A 15,369-nucleotide genomic window follows, 5' to 3' on the forward strand; every position below is an offset into this window, starting at 1 on the left:
CTGTTAGGGTTCAGGTACCTGAAATATTTCTAAGTCTACGGAAAGCTAACAAGTTCAGAAGGAGAGGTTCCTCGCAGGAAACTACGAGGGCCAGAACCCCAAACCATGTTTTCTGTTGGATTCCTTCAGAAATCACCACCAGCAACGCATGGAGTGCCTTGGACCTCTCAAACCCATTGAAAACTTATAAATGTCAGGAGCCCCACAAAAGAGACCCAAGGAAACATATATGGCTGTGTAACTTTACTACAGATATATATGCTCCTGTGTGAGCGACAATGTAAAGAAGTGACATTTTTCAAAAATTTTCAAAATGGCCTTTTTTACAGTCGTATGACCAATCAATCATGTTAAGGAAGGTCTATTAATGTCCACCACATTCCTCGCAGTTTACAAAACATTAAAGTATATGATGTTGTAATTGTCCAGTTCAAAAGGATATCAACTTTAAGCCAGCATTTCTGCTCGATTTCCTTTTGAAATTAGCTGAGTGTGCAATCCAGTTTATTCACAGAACTACGAGCCCCAGTACTATGCACAAGGCATAATCTATGGCAAGCAGGAAAGGGGGTTCACTTTCTAATCAAGATGAGAATCAGCCATCTGTGTTCTTGACCTTCAAGTATTCTTTATTTTTTCTAATATTTTTATTATGCCACATAAATGTCATCACAAAAATGAGGAAAAAAAGAGATAGATAGTACAAGCAATAAGAAACAGCACAAACAATTATTCGTCAATGCTTAGTAACAACAAAGGACTAAGGATCCCAGCGTCTGCCGCACGTTCATCCCTAAACCTAAGCAATCCTTGTTTGGCCGGATCATGCGCACTGATTAACTCTGATGGCCGTGCTAACACCCTGCTGACCCTCACTGAACAACTATTATGCACCCCTGCTAAGCTGGGATCCTTTGTGCCTTTATTGTTACTGAGCATTTTGAACATGCTCTGTTACTCTACACTTTTAATCAGGAATCCTGGTATAGATAGATGTATCTTGAATTTTCCATCCTGGATGTCATGGCCAAGTGGTATTTATGAATCTGTGAATGTGGATTATACCCATTCTCAGGCACTATCTTCTAGTACTGATGATGGTCCCATGCACATAAGGGACTGAAACGCCAACAAATAATTACACCTTAACTCATTTGTTTATCGATGAATGGTTCTTGGTCTGAGTAGTGTTACATTACTGATTTGCCGCAAAAATACTACATTCCTCTGTGTTGGTTCCTATTGCCTGAGACAAATAATTGACAAATAATTTCACCTCAAGGCACTTGCTAATTGATGATTGGTTCCTTGTATGAGAAGTGGTGCTCTGCTATTTTTTGCAACCCAAGTCCCTTGCTTATTGTTGATTGGTTCCTTGAATGAGAAGTGGTGCTTTACTATTTTTGACACAGAAATATTACATTTCTTTCTGCTGGTTCCTATTGCCTGAGACTAACAATTGAATTGCAAAAATATGCCACTCTGTGAGAGGCTTTGCTTTCCACCTGTGTATAGACATAACCATGTATTAGTAGAATGATTTGAACCCTTGTTTTAGTGAACTCTCAAGAACTGCTTAGAGATGCTGCCTTCACCGTAATTGTTTTCCTGCTGTAACGTTTGCTTTTTTATTTTATCTTTATTTTGCTTAATTCACCATAAATAATTTTATAATTTTACACTTTCACATATATTTCATTGTACACATCTGTGTATTGATAAATGTATCTGACTTGTTAAGGGATCCTTGTTCTTAATAATACACATTGCGCTTTGGGGTGTTTTCTGTTGTGGGCACCAGGCCTACCCACACAAGTGAGCTAACATTTTTATTAGGAGACTTGGGGGAACACAGAATAGCAGAACAAGTGTTATTACCAATTGTCTTTCTCTGCATTTGCACCTTCCAAATGTAAGACAGTGTGTATGAAAGAAGTCATGTTGAGAAAGGCCCTGTAATTCACATGCTATTATGGGTACCACCAAATTCAGAGATGTGCAAAAAACTACTGCTTCTAAACTTCATATCTTGTACCTATTTCGGAAATACATAAGTTTCCTTGTTACCTATGTTTCACTCTTCATATTTTACCAAATGAATTGCTGTATACCCATTACCCAATAAAAACCCATTGCAAGGTGCAGCTCATTTATTGGCTCTGGGTACATTGGGTTCTTGGTAAACCTACAACCCCTATATATCCCTGCAACCAGAAGGGTCCAGCGAACATAACAGTACATTAATTTAAAAAATCTACCATACTTGGAAAAAGTTACAGATGAAAAAGTAGACAGAAATGGCTGTTTTTTTTAAACTCAATTTCAATATTGTTTTAATTTAACTGTTAATTCCTATAGGAAAACCATGAAGAATCTACCAAAATGACTGCTTGCTGAATTCAATTTTTTTTATACTTTTCAGAAATGTATAGCTCTCCAGAATCCACTATTGGTTTCACACCTATTTCTGTCACTAACTGGAAGAAGGGGGAAAGCACAACAAATAGGAAACATGGGGTATGTCCCAGTAAAATGCCAAAACTGTGTTGAAACATTTGGTTTTCTGATTTTTATCTGCCTGTTCCTGAAGCTGGGAAGATTGTGATTTTAGCACCGCAAACCCTTGGTTGATGCCATTTGCAGGGAAAAAACAGATGCATTTTTCTGGATCACTTGTTCCCATTTTTCCCCAAAAACACAAATATTAGATGTATTTTTACCACAAGAGGAATGCACAAATCCTGGGTAAACCTTAAAATCCCCAGGATGTTGGAAAAAAGGACACAAATTTGGCATGGATAGCTTATGTGGACAAAATGTTATGGGGGCCTAAGTGTGAACTACCCCAAATAGCCCAAAAAAAGGCTTAGCAGTCAGGGGGTTGGGGGGGGTGGATCAGGGGAGGGGATTGCAGCGAAGGGGTTAATGGAACTCATAAAATAAATTATAAATCAGTTTCCACAAGCTATATAATCCACAAAATCAAGAAAGATGGTCTTCCAATAAGCTTCCCTCTGCCATAAATAAGTATAATGTGTAAAGGTTACCTTTTTTTCACAGAGTTCTGGAGATGCAATAGGCATCACATGATCAATGACCCATAATTAGAGATTCTGAAACAATTTAGTGATATTAGCAAATTTCCATTGCTAGAGTTATGGGAATTGTGTTTGTATGAGAATCAGAACAAAGTATTGATTGATTTTGTTAAGAAAATTAAAACTCATTACATGTTACTTCCACCATCAGCATGTAAACAACCACTGCTGTGGAATAAAGCCCAAAGAAGCATATACATTGATTAGGTAAAAGATAATTCATCTATGTGAAGAAAAATAACATAATTTGCGTGGATGCACACAAATGCAAAAGTGCTATGTGTTTGAATGAACTCATAATAGCATACTTTTGAACACATCTTATGCACACAGGTGCACACAGGAGTGCAAATGTCTAAACAAAGAAACGGATAGCACAACAAACGTTTACACAGTGGATTAAAATTGTCTGCTTCAGTGACATGTAGGCAGTGTGTCACTTACTGGGTAAATCATGTCACCAGAATCAACCTGCCAGGCTTCTAAGGTTGGTCGAAAAAGTTTAATTGATTTTGGTAACTATGCTGCATATTTACAACACTACAAACCTATTTGTCTGGTATAGAAAGCACTGTTTAACCCCTTTGCTGCCAGACCTTTTCCCCCTCAGGTGACAGGCCTTTTTTTTGGCTATTTGGAGCAGTTTGTGCTTAGGCCCTCATAAAGTTTTATCCACATAAGCTACCCATGCCAAATGTGCGTCCTTTTTTTCAAACGTCTAGGGATTCTAGAGGTACCCAGAGTTTGTGGTTTCTCCTGAAGGAGACGAAGAAATTAGCCAAAATACAGCAACATTTTATTTTTTTCAAAAAAATGGGAAAAAGGGCTTCAGAAGAAGGCTTTTTTTTTCCCCTGAAAATGGCATCAACAAAGAGTTTGATGTGCTAAAATCACCAGCTTCCCAGCTTTCAGGAACAGGCAGACTTGAATCAGAAAACCCCAGTTTTCAACACAATTTTGGCATTTAACTGGGACATACTCCATTTTCACTATTTTTTGTGCTTTCAGCCTCCTCCCAGTTAGTGACAGAAAAGGGAATGAAACCAATGCTGTATCCCAGAAAGCTAAACATTTCTGCAAAGTAGACAAAATTCTGAATTCAGCAAGGGGTAATTTGTGTAGATAATACAAGGTTTTCCTACAGAAAATAACAGCTGAAATACAAAATTGAGTTAAAAAAAAGCTGATGTCTCAGCGTTTTACTCTGTACATTTTTTCTGCGAAGTCAGATTTTTTAAAGCAATATACAGTTACGTCTGCTGGACTCTTCTGGTTGCGGGGATATATGGGGATTGTAGGTTCATCAAGAACCCTAGGTACCCAGAACCAATAAATGAGCTGCACCTTGCAATGGGTTTCATTCTATACCAGGTGTACAGCAATTCATTTGCTGAAATATAAGGCATCAAGAAAACCTTTGTATTTCCCAAAATGAGCACAAGATAAGGTGTTGAAAAGCTGTGGTTATATGCACATCTCTGAATTCCGGGGTGCCCATACTAGCATGTGAATTACAGAGCATTTTTCAAATAGACGTCTTTTGTACACACTGTCTTACATTTGGAAGGATAAAATTTAGAGAAAGACAAGGAGCAATAACACTTGTTTTGCAATTCTGTGTTTCCACAAGTCTCCCTATAAAAATGGTACCTCACATGCCTGGGTAGGCCTAATGCTCGAAACAGAAAATGCAACATGGCCACATCACATTTTTACATTGAATCTGACATGTTTTTTTGCAAAGTGCCTAGCTGTGGATTTTGGCCTCTAGCTCAGCCGGCACCTAGGAAAACCTACCAAACGTGTGCATTTTTTAAAACTAACACCTAGGGGAATCTGTTACCCAGAATCCTTTGCAAACCTCAACATTTGGTTAAAAAAAAAACGTTTTCCTCACATTTTGGTGACATATAGTTCCGGAATTTGAGAGGAGCCACAAATGTCCTTCCACCCAGCGTTCCCCCAAGTCTCCTGATAAAAATGGTACCTCACTTGTGTGGGTAGGCCTAGCGCCAGTGACAGGAAATGTCCCAAAACACAACAGTGGCAATCTGTCGATTTTGGCCTCTAGCTCAGCCGGCACCCAGGGAAACCTACCAAACGTGCACAGTTTTGAAAACTAAACACTTACGGGAATACAAGATGGGGTGAATTGTGGGTCTCTCACCAGGTTCTGTTGCCCAGAATCCTTTCCAAACCTCAAAATGTGGCCAAAAAAACACTTTTTCCTCACATTTCGGTGACAGAAAGTTCTGGAAACTGAGAGGAGCCACAAATGTCCTTCCACCCAGCATTCTGACAAGTCTCCCAATAAAAATGATGCCTCACTTGTGTGGGTAGGCCTAGTGCCCGGGATAGGAAATGCTCCAAGACACTATGGCTCTCATTACAACCCTGGCGGTCGGTGTTAAAGCGGCAGTAATACCATAAACAGGCCGGCGGGAAAAAAATGGGATTACGAACAAGGCGGAAACCGCCACCATAGACAGCCACTTTAACACTCCGACCGCCACGGCGGTAGAAACAAACATTGCGGCGGTAACTGCCAACAGACAGGCGGAAGACAAAGTACCGCCCACTGTATTTCAAGACATATATCTGCCACTTTTCCGGGGTGGAACCAACGCTATCAAAAGCACAGCGGAAACAGTACACAGATGGGAAACCACTCACCTCTCGACACCCAACGAGGAACCAGGACGCCATGGAGCCCGAACTTCAGGTGTTACCTATGTTGGTTTACCTCCTCTTCTACCAGGAGTACGAACGGGGGCGGCGGCGACTACAGTGAGTACTGCACCTACAAAACAGGAGAAGGGGGAGGAAAGAGAGTGAGACACACGCGCATCACGCAACACCCCCACCCTCACCGTCAGACACAACAACATACACACAAATACATGCATCAACATTACATATACATCCCCCCGCCCCCTGGAAGAACGCAAGGACAAAAGGAAATGATTGTAACGATTGTAATCATGAAAAATCCATTAGTCAAAAGTCCAAATTCAGTATATACAAATAGGTACACCAACTACACAAGTCCGGATGGTGTACCAATCAATGTCCGTGGACCACTGGGCCCAAAATGCATGGGCGAAGCCCACACATGATACCTGCCTCAAAACGGAGAGAATACTGCTGGGGTATCAGATCGAAAATACACAGGCACCTCAGGGGGAGGGGGAGGGCACCTCAGCCGGATGAACGCACAACGCCACAGCTGCACGAGGGGGCTCCAATCCCACTGCTGTATCCTGGGGAGTGCAAGGCCACATTCTCACAAGTCTTTCCAGTGGGTGGTTTGCCGCTCTATCCTGGGGAGTGCAAAGCCACAGTCTCTCAAGTGGATAACAGTCTCCACTGGTTCTGGAGGGGGCTTTGTGCCCAGCGTGCTTCATCCTGCCAAGGACTGAGGTAGTGGATGTGACACTCCACTGTTTCTGGAGGGGGCCTGGTGCCCAGAGTGCTTCATCCTGCCAAGGACTGAGGTAGTGGATGTGATACTCCACTGGTTCTGGGGGGGGGCTGGTGGCCAGAGTGCTCCACGTGCAGTGTGGCCGGTACAATTCCCTCACCTAGGTGTGCGTGCCATGAGATTGGCTAGGTCCAGGTAGCATGATACGCCATGGAGGCAGCGACATACCCCACAATGCTGCGGCTTCGCCTTCCACCTCCAGGTGCAAACAGTGATGGAAGTCATGCCTCTTGGAAGCTGCCCAGGGTCCATGAACTCTCCTCCAGCCTCAGGCGACTGACCACAGGGGATGGTAGCCATGTCAGTGGTGGTGCCAGTGTCCGAGGACGCTGCAGGGCCGGTGGCGGTGCTTGCAGCGGTGTCTGTGGCGGCGGTGCTGGCGGCGGTGCATGGGTCAGCACCTGCTGAAGGACAAAGCAGGATGTCTCCTGCAGCCTCGGATGCCTGCCCACTGGGGAAGAGGCTGAGACTGTCGCTGAGGCTGTAGATGTGCTGGGGGCAGTGCAGGTGGCAGAGTCTGTGGCGGTGGTGCTGGCGACGGGGCATGGGTCAGCACCTGCTGAGGTGCTAAGCAGGACGTCTCCTGCAGCCTCGGACGACTGCCCACTGGGGAAGAGGCTGGGGACTGTCGCTGAGGCTGTAGACGTGCTGGGGCAGTGCAGGTGGAGGTGCAGGTGGCGGTGCAGGTGGCGGTTGTGGTGGCGGGGCAGCTAGCGGTGTTCGCCGCTGTACAGGTTGGCGTGGTCGTGGACAGAAGGTGTGACACCGGTCCCTCAGTCGGTGCCACCATGCCATCTCCTGGCCTGCTCTTCTGCTTTTGGCCCTTCCCCACCTTTGATGGTGCCGCAGTTGTCTTGCCACTATACCCTTTTGTTTTTGCTGAACCCTTGGTGGCTGGTAGTTTCGGCTTCTCCCTTTGGGATGTGGGCACCTTTTTCACTTTGGCAGGTGGCGGAATGTCCTTGCCCTCGCTACGTGGCACACTGGCAGCCCTGATGGGTGGCGCACTCGATGACCCTGCAGTTGCTGGCACCACTGTGCCTGGGGATGTGGTGGCTGAGGTGCCGGGCTGGGACCTGGAAAGCCTGGCCCTAGGGGAAGGATGGGGGGAGGTGTAGGGAAGAGGTCAATGTTAGCCAGGAACAGTTCTTTAGACACACTGGGATGGGAAGATAGAGGGGGTTTGGGAATGGAGGTAGAGATAGTGGTTGTAGGAGGTGTACGTCTGCTGAATTTGGGTGAAGGTGCATGGGCCGGAGGCTGTTGTGAGGTGGATGGCTGTTGGGTGGGTGTGTGCCTGCGTTTGTGTACTTTGGGAGGAGAGCTCACTGACACACTGGGAGAGGACACTGGGGATGTGTCAATGGTAGTGGGGATGGTGAGTGCACGTGAGCGGTGTGTGGAGATGGGCGTGCTGGTGATGGAGATAGTGGCTGAGGATGTAGTGCATGCAGGTGTGAGTGGAGACGAGACAGGGAGGGAGGAGGAGGACGTGGAGGAGGGGGACACAGTGGAGGCAGTGAATGTTGCTGTGTCTGCATGGGGATGGTGCTTGTGTGAGTGCCTGTGGCATGTGTGGTGCTTATGTTTGCCTGAGCCACTCTTGTGTGTTGATGTGTGTGAATGCTGGTCTGATGGTGTGCTTGGGATAGGCTGGGGTACAGGGGATTGGGTCTGGGTGGAGGAAGTTGGAGGGGGGAGGCTGGACACAGTGATAATGGCTGCCATCAGTGCTGAAGCCAGAGCCTGAAATGCTCTCTGTTGGGCTGCCTGCCCAGAATAAATGCCCTCCAGGTATGCATTTGTTTGTTGCAAATGCCTCTCTACACCTGGATGGCATTCACAATGGTAGATTGCACAACAGTGAGGGATCTCAGGAGGTCAATAGCCTCCTCAGTGAGGGCAGCAGGGCTGACTGGGGCAGGGCCTGAGGTGCTTGGGGTGAAGGAGATGCCCACCCTCCTGGGTGAGCGGGCACGGGACACACTCTGAGGGGCTGCTGGGAGGGCAGTGCTGGTAGATGGGGTGGCGGCTGTACCTGTTGATGCGGTGGGCACAGAGGTGCCCGCCACCGCAAGTGAGCTCCCATCAGAGGAGGAGTCGCTGTCACTGCTGTCTGCTCCTGTCCCCACTGTCGAACTCCCCCGCCCTCTGTCCCACTGGTGGCTTCAGACTCCATTGCTTCACCCCCCAGGGCCAATTAGGTTGCAGCTCCCTTCTGCTCCGGTGCCAATGCTCCTCAGCCTGATGATGCTAATGCCCACAAGAACAGGGAGACCACAAAAAGGTGGGGGGGAGACAGAAGAAAGACATGTTCAGTGCATGCAACACCACTACCGTTGGCGGACACAACACACATGGAGCAGCCCTCGGTACTACGCCATGCACTGACAGTTCCTAGAAAGTTCAGCTGACCATGGGGTATGAGGCCTAAGGCCAATTGCTGCACACCTGGAAGTCACAGGAGCCTGACTAGGTGTAGATGGCTCTTACCACTGGTGGGGTTGGGGTGCCACAGAGCCTGCCTAACAAGGGACCTTGCCTACCAAGTTTGCCCTGGCCCAGGGGAACCCACTGCCCACCTCCCCACCCAGACACCTTGTAATGCGCGCAGAGTCAGCTGAATGAGAGTGTACTCACCCCCTTGTGGCTGCTGTGATGCCCTCAAACGCCCATCCAACTCCGGATAGGCCACCGCCAGGATCCAAAACATCAGGGGGGTCATGGTATGACGGGCACCCTTCCCACGTTGGGAGGCCATCCCCAGCTGGGCCTCCGCCGTCTTCTTGGTCCAGCGGCGCAGGTCCTCCCATCTTTTACGGCAGTGGGTGCTCTGTCTGTGTCTGTGGTAGACCCCCAGGGTCCGGGCGTCCTTGGCGATGGCACGCCAAATACCCTTGTTCTGGTGGGCGCTGACCTAGAGGAATGGTACAGGGAGAAAGGAAATTACTTACCCATCCGGACCGTCATAGTCATTGCCCACCAGTTCCCACCCATGCCCTGACGCACATACTCTCACCATCTGCACATGCAGGGCTCAGCCCCCCCATGTATCTTCCATCCACACCACTCAAAACAGGCCATGCAGCATGCTCACAGTGTACTCACCTGTTTGTCTGGAGGACCGTACAGTTGCGTGTACTGGGGGAGGACCCCATCCACTAGTTTCTCCAACTCCTCCGAAGTGAAGGTAGGGGCCCTTTCCACAGACACTCGAGCCATGGTCGCTTCCAGACCCAGGTCACAGCAGCACTTGCAGTGTAGGTCCTCTCCTGTTGAAGGTCAAGTATCAAGTGAGGGAACAGACAGAAAATGGCGGTCACGTCTGCAACGATGAGTACCGTCACCGCCGGCGTACATCGTCATTGGCTCATGGGACCCATAGGGTTCAATGTTAACCAATGCAGAATTGTGCAGCGGTCTTCGAACGCCCACAGCGCCGGTGTACAACGCTAGCGCAGTTACCTCATATCCCCTTGTCCCACCTTACAGGTCAGGCAGCCACCATTTCAGGAGGCCACATGGGATGGATGTTAACTGCGTCACACCCATGTAGTCTGGGAATATAGACAGATACCGGCACATTGCGGATTAATAACGTTTCTGCAAATAACAATTTGTGATACCTCAGTGTTGGATCACTCTCTACTCACTGTTCTTCTCCATAGGGCACGTCTGCTGGGGCAGGTGATAAGATGGCGGCATCCTCTGGTGTACAGACCCCTGGTGGACCTGTCGACAATGGAAGAGGGACACATCTTAGTCACATACAGACTTGATTGTGCAACAATCCAGGAACTGTGTGCCCAGTTGGAGCCATACCAGATTTCATCTATCCGTCATCCCACAGGAATCCCCCCTCTAGTGCAGGTCCTGTCTGTACTCCATTTCCTGGCCAGTGGGTCTTTTCAAACAACAGTGGCCATTGCATCAGGGATGTCCCAGCCAATGTTCTCTAACGTGTTGTCCAGAGTGTTGTCTGCCTTGCTGAAAAACATGCGCAGCTACATCGTGTTCCCTCAGGTGGAGGATTTGCCCACAGTGAAAGGTGATTTCTATGCCCTGGGACATATCCCCAACATCATTGGTGCCATTGATTGGACACATGTGGCATTTGTACCCCCCCGCAGGAATGAACAAGTGTATAGAAACAGGAAGAGCTACCATTCGATGAATGTGCAGATGGTGTGTTTGGCAGACCAGTACATCTCCCATGTCTATGCCAAGTATCCTGGCTCTGTGCATGATGCTTACATTTTGAGAAATATCAGCATCCCATATGTGATATGGCAACTCCAGAGGCACCGTGTGTGGCTAATAGGTGAGGGCAAGGTCTCAATACAGTTGACATAGGTGTCTGGGTATGGGGCTGTCCCTAAGGGTTAGTGTGTGTCTAACAGTTGTCCCTCGACATTTGCAGGTGACTCTGGTTATCCCAACCTGTCATGGCTACTGACCCCAGTGAGGAATCCCAGGACAAGGGCAGAGGAACGCTACAATGAGGCACATGTGTGAACTAGGAGGATGATCGAACGCACCTTCGGCCTTCTGAAGGCCAGATTCTGGTACCTCCATCTGACAGGTGGCTCCCTATACTACTCACCTAAGAAGGTGTGCCAGATCATCGTGGCCTGCTGCATGCTGCACAAACTGGCTTTGCGACGGCAGGTGCCTTTTCTGCAGGAGGATGGGCCAGATGGTGGTCTTTTGGCAGCTGTGGAGCCTGTGGACAGTGAAGAAGAGGAGGCAGAAGAAGAGGATATTGGCAACCGAAACAACATCATCATGCAATACTTCCAGTGAAACACAGGTAAGAAGATGTCACTGCTTCCCATATCTCATACTATTGTTTGACGTAGCATAAGTCTGTCATTTTCACTCAGTGTATGGACCCTGACTTGTCACTTTGACTTTCCATTTCACAGATCTGGGTCCCACTTTGTGCCCTCTGCTCTGTTAACGGCTGGCCTACAGCTGTGTTACATTGGTATGTGAACAAGTAAATTGACATTGCTATATTCCATAGTTATTGCAATTACACATTTGTGAAAGCACAGACCGACTCCAGATTGTTTTGTGAGTGAAGTGTGTTTATTCCTGTGCAAATAAGTGGATGGGGTTGTAAAATTGGCTGGGGTGATGGTAAAGGTATGACTATGGCAGAGTCCAGTCTATTTGTTACACAGGTGCATTGTCCAAAGGGGCATAGGAAGTGGAGCAATGGAAGTTTAAGGATGGACAGGGTGACATAGTGGGACAGAAGGGTGGTCTCATTTCTTGGTGGTGGTCTTGGCAATGTTCTCTGTCTTGTTCCTGGATCTCAGGGACCATTTGCGGGGTGGTTCTCCATCTGCAGGGGGTGAGGTGCTGGTATCCTGTTGTTCCTGTGGCAGTGCCTCCTGTCGAATAGCGCCGGCGGAGGTGGAGGGCTGGTGTTGAGAAGGTCTGCCAGCACACCTGCAATGGTGACCATGGTGGTGTTAATGGACTTCAAGTCCTTCCTGATCCCAAGGTAGTGTTCCTCCTGCAGCCGCTGGGTCTCCTGAAACTTGGCCAGTACCGTTGCCATAGTCTCCTGGGTATGATCGTAAGCTCCCATGATGTTGGAGAGTGCCTCGTGGAGTGTCGGTTCCCTGGGCCTGTCCCCCCTCTTTCGCACAGCAGTCCTCCCAGTTCCCTGATCGTCCTGTGTTAGTGGGTTTGCCTGGATTCCCTGTAGTGCTGGACACACTGCTGATTGACATGTCCTGGGGACAGAGGGATGGGCCCGCTGGGTGGGTGCTGTGCTGGTGTTTCCTGAGGGGGGAGGCTCTGTGGTGGGTTGTGACAGTGGCAGGGTAACCAACTGTCCCAAGGTCCCAGATGGGCCCGGCTGGTCATCATGATCCAGGCGTGCAGAGCTGCTGTCATTACTGTGGGCCTCTTCTGTGGGGGGACTGGGTATGTCTGGCACCTCCTGTCCGGTGACGTTGGGTATGGGGTGTAAATGCATAGTTATTGTATCTGTGTGTGCCATTGTGTGAAATGGGTGAGTGACCCTCTACTCCTGTGTTTGCATTATTGGCTTGGTCCTTGTGTGATTGGTGATTTTGGGGCATGAGTGAGTCTCTGTACTGGAAATGCTTGGGTGATAGGTGTCCATGCATTGGTTTTACATGCAGGGCTTGGTTTTGGGATGTGTAGGTTGTGTTGGTGGGGTATCTGTGGGTTGTTGGGGTGATGGGTGTGAGGGTAAGGGTGGGAGTATGTGATGGCATGCAGGCGGGGTGGGGGGGATAAGGTAGTAAAGATTTGCCTTACCAGAGTCCAGTCCTCCTGCTACTCCTGCGAGGCCCTCAGGATGCATAATTGCCAAGACCTGCTCCTCCCATGTTGTTAGTTGTGGGGTAGGTGGCGGGGGTCCACCGCCAGTCCTCTGTATAGCAATCTGGTGTCAGGAGACAACGGAACGCACCTTCCCCCGTTGGTCGTTCCACCTCTTCCTGATGTCATCCCGTGTTCTTGGATGCTGCACCTGTGATCCGAATAGCTGTGGCTCTACCTGGATGAAATCTTCCACCATTACCCTGAGCTCGTCCTCAGAGAACCTGGGGTGTTTTTGAGGTGCCATGATGTGGTGTGGGTGATGTGTGAGGTGGTGTCTGTTGTGATGTGTGAGGGGATGTGTTGGTGTGTGTTGTTTGAGGTGCGTGGATGTTGTGTAAGTAATGGTGTTGTGTGTCTGTGGATGCTGGTGTTGTTTTAGGTAGTGTCTCTCTCTGACCTGCTTTCAAATTTGTTCATTGTAAGGGTTTGTGGGTAATGTGGGTGTGTGTTTTAGAGTGGTGTGAGTGTGTGGGTGTGGTGTGTGTATGTGTATCAGGTGTGTGTATCTTGAATTGTCCAATGTGGTTGTGTTTTGTAAATGTGTGTGTATTTTGAGCGTGGCGGTGTGTACCACCAATGGTTTACCGCGGTTGAAAGACCGCCCCATTGATTCGTGTGTTGTGATAGTGTGGGCGTATTCCTGTTGGCGTGACGGTGGAGGTTTTGGTATTGCCAGTTTATCACTGACCTTTGGTGTGGCGGACTTGTGTGGGTGTCTGTATTGTGGTGGATTTCGAGCTGTGGGTCGTAATACCTGTGACGGAATTCCACAGCTGCAGCGGTATGTTGGCGGTCTTCTGCACGCCAGGAAGCAGGATTCACCACCAAGGTTGTAATGAGGGCCTATGTGGACACATCAAAATGATGAAATACTAAACTACCTGTTTTTGCGGGGGGACCAGTGTTTTTGGTCCTGAGCTCATCAGCCATATAGGGAAACCACCAGAGCCCAAACATTTCTGAAAACTAGACACCCGAGGGAATCCAGGGAGGTGTGACTTGCGTGGATCCCCCAATGTTTTCTTACCCAGAATCCTCAGCAAACCTCAAATTTAGCTAAAAAATCACATTTTCCCACACTTCTGTGTGGGATCACCGCACCGGGACAAATTTCCTACCACCCAACGATCCCCTCAGTCTCCTGGTAATAATGATACCTCACTTGTGTAGGTGGGCTAAGTGCCTGTGACAGGGAAGATCCAAAAACATGTTGAAATTGAGGGAGAACCTAAGTGGGTCCAAAATGGCAGTTTGAAAAAAGCATTTTTAGGCTGGCAAGTGGGGAAAATTTTTTATCGGTATAGATGAGACAATGCTGGGTGGTAGGAATGTTGTGGATTCCTGCAGGTTCCACAAGGTTCCATCACCAAAATGTGGAAAAATGTGTGATTTCCAGCAAAGTTTGAGGTTTGCAGGGCATTGTGGGTAAGAAAATGGTGTGGGGTGCATATGAAGCACACGACCCTGGACTCACCCAGATGTTTAGTTTTTAGATGTGTCTAGGTCTTGTGAACTTTTCTACATGGCAGCGTTCCAAAGTCCAAAAAGTGCAACCCTCACCATTCCAAGTGGGACGCTTTTGAGAGTTAGCCAAGCTCTCATGGCCCAAATGTAAAACCAAAACCCCAAAATAATCAAATGTCCTCTTGCTTGCTGTGGGATAAGATGTTTTAGTGTGCGGGAGGAGAGCTGAAAGACTGTTACCCCCTTCAGCTGGTGTGGGGCCATAACTATGCCCATTCTGGTTTGTAGCCACCACCACACAATTGTTTTTTTTTTTTATTCCCTGGCATCTAGGAGACTTTCTGCCCCCCCACCGGAGCGTGGATCGGGGGTAATTGCCCCATCTGCCCACTGGTTGACAGAACAACTTTACGCCCACCCTCTTATTTTGAAAAAAAAATCTTCCCTGTTCTCTGGTGGGCTTTCTGCCCCTCTTGGGGGCAGATGGGCCTTCTGAAATTAGTCCAATCTGCCCCCATGAGGGGCAGATATAGCCAACAGTCAAGTGTCCCCATATGAAGCGACCCTTGCCCATGGGGCTGCCCCCCAAACAAAACACACAAATACACACACACCAATCCCTGGTGCCTGAGTGGTTTCTGCCCCCGGCCTAGTAGAAGTAGGCCTCAAAAATGGCCTCAATTAAATTTGCCCCCCAGTGGAACGACCCTTGCCTAAGTGGTGGCTCCTCTTGTGTGAAAATGATGCAAACAAATAAAAATCCCTGGTGTCTAGTGGTTTCTGCCCCCCACCTTGGGGGCAGATTGGCCTAATAAAAATAGGCCGATCTGCCCCCCTGGCCTAAATACAATTTGCCCCCCAGGGCAGCGACCCTTGCCTAAGGGGTCGCTCCCCACATATAAAAAAATAAGTCAACAAAAAAAAATATCCCTCATGTCTAGGGGTTTCTGCCCCCCTGGG

The sequence above is a fragment of the Pleurodeles waltl genome, chromosome 1_2 (assembly GCF_031143425.1).
Source record: "Pleurodeles waltl isolate 20211129_DDA chromosome 1_2, aPleWal1.hap1.20221129, whole genome shotgun sequence".
Taxonomy (NCBI): Eukaryota; Metazoa; Chordata; class Amphibia; order Caudata; family Salamandridae; genus Pleurodeles; species Pleurodeles waltl.